Raw genomic sequence first — 6,654 nt, forward strand, 5'->3', positions numbered from 1 at the left:
TGTTGAATTTATCTGGACAATAAGATGCTGGACTCTCTGCGTGGTCCATGTCCACAATGAAGGAACTATGACTGGATATGAACTGTAATACTGCAACAATGTGGAGGAATCCAACATGGGGGGAGAGTTTGGGGAAGGGTTGGGGGAATCCTAAAGCCTATGAAACTGTGCCATAAAATGAAATTTTAAAAAAAAAGAAGAAGAAAAGCTGTCTCTCAATCTTAGTTCAGCAAACACAGTTATCTGATGCTCAAAGCTGCTACTGCTTTCTAGGAAAAGACCCAATTTAGCAACTACGGAGACCTCCAGCTATGACAGGCATGCTCACCGAAAAGCAGAGTCATTTTTCGCAGTGCACCATCCAACATTAGTGAAATGTAGCAACATGGAACCAGTAATAATCAAGAGTGTGCCAATAAATACCAGCTTGGTGATGAGGAGCATCATCTTTGAAGTGGACCCTACAGTTTTTCTGGAATGCCAAGCACAAGCTCTAAGAAACAGCCCTACTTGGCAGTTCCATATAAAACAATAAAGGTAGCTAAATGAGGCCCAAGTAGCACAGGATATTATTGTTTACATACAATTCTTATCCCATGGCTGTGGGAAACAGAGCCAAATACCATAAGCTCTTTTCTTATAAGAGGCACTTTGGAAGACAGAGAAATCTAGCATTAGCAATTGACATGCTATTTTCTCGAAGTCAGCTTCATTTCAGAATGAAAAAATGTTATCCTCTAACTGAAGCACTAACACTGGGGAAATATATTAGGTTTTCCACTTCAGTCAATCTGAAGATACAGAAGTTAAAGGAGCATCACATTCACCTCAACTGAACAATATACATTCTCACCAATGTAAAGGAATAAGAATCTCCAAGACTGGCACTGTGGCTCAACGGATTAATCTTCATCTTAGAATGGTAACATACTGTCTAGGTGCCAGTTCACGTTCTGACTGCTCCACTTCCTGCTCAGCTCCTTGCTAGTGGCCTGGGAAAGCAGCTGCGAATAGCCAAAAGCCTTAGGCCCCTGCACCCAAGTGGGAGACCAAGAGGAAGCTCCTGATTCCCAGCTTCAGATGGGTTCAGCTCTGGCCATTTTAAGAGTGAACTAGTGGATGGCCAGGATAGGAGAGAACTAGTGGATAGAAGATCTCCGTGTCTCTCCTCTGTGTAAATCTGCCTTTCAAGTAAAAATAAATAAACCTTTTAAAAAAACTCCAACACTCCTAATTTAAAAGGTTCTTAAATTAACAAAATGTTTCTGATGGAATAGGAGGGGATTATTGTTGAAGAAAATCAATACCTTAGATTCTAACAGCACTTGAAAATATCATCAAGAAACATTTGGTATTTGCCACCGTGCTACTGAACAGTGGTGGCTGCAAAAGCTGGTGACTGATGAAAAGGTCTGCTTTTGTGTTCATGGCATGCCCTAGCCAATCACACAGATCAGTAGTGCCTGGTCCTACTGCCCAAGCACAAATCAGTTAATGCCAGTATCCACAGTCTCAGGAAATGCCATGTTTCTTGGTTTCCTCTGCTTCTAATATAAAAAGCTAGAGCAAGTCTTGGACAAACATTCTCTTTTGCATGCTTGCTTGAGTCTTGGCAATAAAGGAGACTGGCTCTTTTAAAGGCACCACCTTTTTGATCAATACCTCAAAATGATAACATTCTATTGTTGGTTTTGTTTGATTATATTTAGCCAGCATACATTATATAGAATATGTTGAGGGCTAGGCGGTAGAGACAGAAAAGAATTAGGATGAAAGCAATCAATTCTGTCTGGTGAAGGGAGGACTGAAATTAATACTATTTGAGCTGGTCCAGGAGAACATGAATAATGCTCCAATGGGCAAGGGAGTGGGGATGGAGTACTAATGAAAGAGTAGAAGTAAGAAGGAAAGAAGTTGGCTAATGGCTCACACACTCATTTGCTTGAACGGTTTGAATTACTGGATTGTAAATGGTTGGGGCTGTTTTCTCAGTGTGAATGAGAATATTCAAGGAAGACACTCTTGTTATTAAAATGACACAATGTGGGTGTTTTTTGTTTTTTGTGGTTTTTTTTTTGCAAAAGATTGCATGTAGTTGCAAGCAATTGGCTCCTCTATTTTAACATTCGTTTATAAGACTTCTGAAGCTTCTAATAAGCAGAAATTTAGTCTATGCCTAATTGGGTTTTAATGGCTCGGGCAAAATTAAGAACGAGAGTAATTTGGTATAGCTTTTTTTTATACAAATGTTCTATCATCTTAATCTCCTTAGAAGATGTAACTTACAAGTTATCATCATCAGATTATAAACACAGCCCACAAGAAAGGGGAAAATCAGATAATTTTCGTTTTCTTAGATAACAAATATTACAACCCTAGCCCTGAGTCTTGTCAATAATATAACAAACAAAAATTATTCATATCTATGTGACATTTTCATGAAAATCAAAATGATACCTTGTACTCTCAGGTCTTCTCTCTGTAAAAGTCTATTTTACATCTGTACCCCTGAGGGTGATGTGGCTATTAACTGAGAAAACAAGCAAAGCTGATAATCAGTCTTCTTTGTTTGAAATTTTCTAAGGTCTTGTATGGTTCAGGAGTCTGTCCTTGTTCATTTCTAACGTTCTATAGTAGATACCTACAGATTTTTAGATATTTTCATTAATTTTATATAAAGAGATAACTATCCCCATTCTTATAAAAAGTATAAAATTACAACTAGGCCTCTCTCTCTCTCTGAAACCCATCTCTTGACATGTTACAGAATCCAGAGGTGAGTGGTTCTATTGAATTATCCCATAAATAATGAAGAGAAACAAAAGGCAGATGGTAGAGGTGAGGGAAACATAGCTTAGAAGAGGGACAAAAATTGACAGGCATTAAGATGGGAAAACCTTTTAATATGGTCATTTTTTCTACTCATTATTCTGAAAACAATATTGTCTTCCCATTGGCCACTGGGAGACATGTAAGAAGTAGCTAAACGCTCATCAAGAGTGGTAGGGTAATTTCAGCATGGAACTCAACACTGGCTGGGATGAGTGGTAGGTATGGATGCTGATATATATATATGTGTGTGTGTGTGTATATATATATATAATATGTGTGTGTATATATGTGTGTGTATATATGTATAAACTCAGTCATTCATACCCAGCATCCTGCAATCTAGAGAGCCACAACTGCAGATGCTTTACCTGAAAGAAACCAATGTCAAGGCCAAGTTACCAATTGTCACATTAGGGTTTTCTCCCCAGGGTCATATCTCTCCACTCTCAAACTCATTATAGAAGATGTTCAGCCAAGGTATAAGTTTTAGTTGCTCCCCATAGCTGTGCGTTATGGACCAAATCAGCCATCAGCTCTAAGAAAACAAGCAATGAGTATTACTAAAAAGAATCATGGAAATTAAGAACAGCAGCTGAAACTGGGGGAAGTTGTATACTTTTCTACACAAAGTAAGTGCAAAGTGACTTGACAAGAAGAAGTTCAGGGGGTGGAGAAATCTAGCTCCTATGAACTGTCAAAATGTATGTGCCAATCCTTTCTCAAATAGAATTCAACACTAAGCACAACAACAATTTCTATAGCAATCAGCCCCAAAAGGTTAAGACTTGGTGAGTAATGACCATTCACGCTAATTTTTGTCCCTATTTCCAACTCAGAACAAAGCATAGAAAGCCAGCTATGCATCCCAAAATCAACCACATGAAATCCCCAGCTTCCACCTAGTGCTACCTCAATAAAACAGCCTCCAAAATCAGAGAGTACCTAGAGTCTTCCCTTTTTCACTATAAAGGTCTCCTACTTTCTTGCTTGCCATTGTGTCTCCGTCAAATGCAAGTGACAGTAGCTGATTCCCTTGGTAGAGTAGCTCAGAATAAATATCCTTGTTTTCTCTTCAAAACACAAGAAGCACAAATTGTTGGGAATGATACCAAAATTTAACAGGATAGGTGCCAGCATTGTGAAACAAGTTTGTTTCTAAACCAGCTCCCTGTAAAATGCCTGGGAAAACAGTAGATGATGGTGCGTGTACACAGTTCCTTGCCAACCATGTGAAGACATAGATGGAGTGCCAGGCTCCTGATTTTGACCTGACCTGAACCTGGCTACTCGAGACATTTGGGGAATGAAGCATCAAATGGGAACTCTCTACCTCCCTCCCTTTTCCTCTCCCTCTCCATTTCCCCGCACTCTCCCCATCCTTCTCCCTTTCCATATCACTCTGCCTTTCAAATAAATAAATCTTTTTTTTTATTTGAATGGGATAGTTCCTTTGGACTCTGATATGGTGTAATAAGCTTCCAGTGACTCCAATCCTTCTGAGGATGGCAACTAAGAACACAGAACAAAATATAAGAAAACAATATGAAGTTAGAGGAAATTGAAACAGGCATATTCTGAAGGGAATATGATGCTTGAAGGAAGGAGAGTTTCAAGAGGAGTTACTTTTTACATGAAGAACAGGACAAGACTGCCAAGTTGGTAAGATATCAGGAGCAAAATAATGGTAACTGACAATCATTCTGATATGAAAAAATAAAGGACAGAACTCAGAACAAATGGAATCATTGGAAAAGAAAATGGAAATCCTGTAAAGAAGAGAACTATGAGGAAGGAATCAATACATTGATAAACTCTACCCAAATCTCAGCTGATCCCTGAACCATATAAAGGTGGGGCACAACTCATTTGAAGCTAATAGTAATGCATTCCTGTCTTTTTTTTTTTCTTCAACAAGAAGTCTCATGAAATTTTATTAAATTTCAAGGGTACAGACAAGCAGCGAGATTCACAGATAAGTACAGGAATAATGCAGAAACGTCATTACTGGGTTGGATGGCTGTACTTGAGCTTGTTGAGTGTGCCAAGGGCTACCTGCACTCCTAGTTACACAGTGTTCTCTTGTTTGCCACACCAGCCTCCACTACTTTCAACAACATTCCTGCCATTTTCAACAAAAAGGTTGGAGTTGGAGGGCCTTATGCTAAGTGAAATAAGTCAAACACAAGAAAACAAATATTGTACATTCTCTCTCATGTCAAAAGTAAAAGAAGCTGTTCTGTGCCTGGTAAGGGCCTAGCATCCAATGGCACAAGTAAGATCTGGAACCAGAAATGGACCTGCTGGGGGAACTTGGGAAACTCCCCTGGTGGCTCACAGTTCCTGATTGGTTGAACATTTATTTCATGACTGGGTATTGGTCAGGCTGGCTAGGCTGCTCCACTTGTCAGTAAATGTGTGGGTTGGTTCAGGGGTGAGAGGTGACTTGGGCAAGGCCAGGACAAACCTTAGAACCCTGGCATGTGAAGAAACGGGGATAGAGTGTAGGCCATGCTGTGCTTGGCCATCACACCTACCAGTTTGCATGAAAGCCGGGGATGGGAACAGACTGGACAAGGGTAGACTGAAGCATGACCAGCGAGAGTTGGGACTGGAAGCAGGCCTGGCCAGACCAGCTTGTAGCATCTGATGGCAAAGATCAAGACAGAGGATGGCCTATGCCAGCCTGGTTATAACAACCACAGGCATGAGAAAGATATTTCTGTGGCTGGAAAAAGGTCTCATCAGGGAACTAAAGGATGTCCTGGTGGGGTTGTAGTTCCAATTGTTCAACATGAGAACCAGAATGGGGGCAGTTTTTGAACTGGGCTGGACGTGACTGCAGTATACTTTGGCATGGGTGTGGACTAGATCTGAGGTGTGCCAGACTGGGCCATACTCCAGCACCCACTAGTGCTCGCAAAAGCCAGGGTGGGTGTAGAACAGACTGGGTTAGGTCTCAACACTCAGTAAAGCACACAAAAGCAGGGTCTGGGGGGTGGACCTGGTGTGGCTGGGCTGTAGCACCCAACAGTAAGAGCCAGAATGGGTGTGAGCCAGTCTGGCAAGGCTGCTGTTTCTGTCAGGACAGGAGGTAAGCTAACTCACATATGTGATTAAAAAGTGGATTCAACATTTTAATGTCTTTTTTTCCTGGCTTGGACGAAGTGACGGTTATTGTGGGTTACTCCAACTGGGTTGCAAACCCCTGTAATGTACATGAGAGCTGAACATGTGGTGGGCAGAGTTGGGCTGGATTGCAGCATACATTGGTTTGTGTAAGATTGGGCTGGAAACAGAACTGACCCAGCAACTGCAACCATGAGTGTGTATAGACCGATGTGCATGATGGACTGAACTGAACCCTGCCATGGCTAGCTCACGCAACAGTCAGGTCTGCGTCACCTCAGACCAGGTTTCTTTGGGGATCTCCACAAGTGTACTGCTGGACTCAGGACTCCAATCATGTGGAGAATTGAAGGATCTGTGATCTGACCGTGGAGTGCATGTGTCAGAACTTGGACTCCTCAGATGCTGAAGATGGTGCATTAGATGGCATGCCCAGATGCACATGAGAGATATGACAGATCATTGAGGTCAGCAGAGGACATTGAGTACCTAAGATAGCAAAGAATGGAGGGGAGAACAAATTGGACAATTCTCTCAGTGAAGCATTGATAGCAAGTATCTGGGTGAATGGAAACTCTGAGGTGAACTGTCAGCCAGTGGATCTTGGAAGGGTTTCCTCATCATTGGAGCAATGAAATCAACAGCATTTTGAAACTATTGAAACAACTTGAGCAGTATCCTTGCAGCATGCTCCAC

The sequence above is a fragment of the Ochotona curzoniae genome, unplaced genomic scaffold, assembly GCF_017591425.1.
Source record: "Ochotona curzoniae isolate NIBS_2020 unplaced genomic scaffold, NIBS_Ocur_1.0 scaffold_1852, whole genome shotgun sequence".
In the NCBI taxonomy this organism is placed as follows: domain Eukaryota; kingdom Metazoa; phylum Chordata; class Mammalia; order Lagomorpha; family Ochotonidae; genus Ochotona; species Ochotona curzoniae.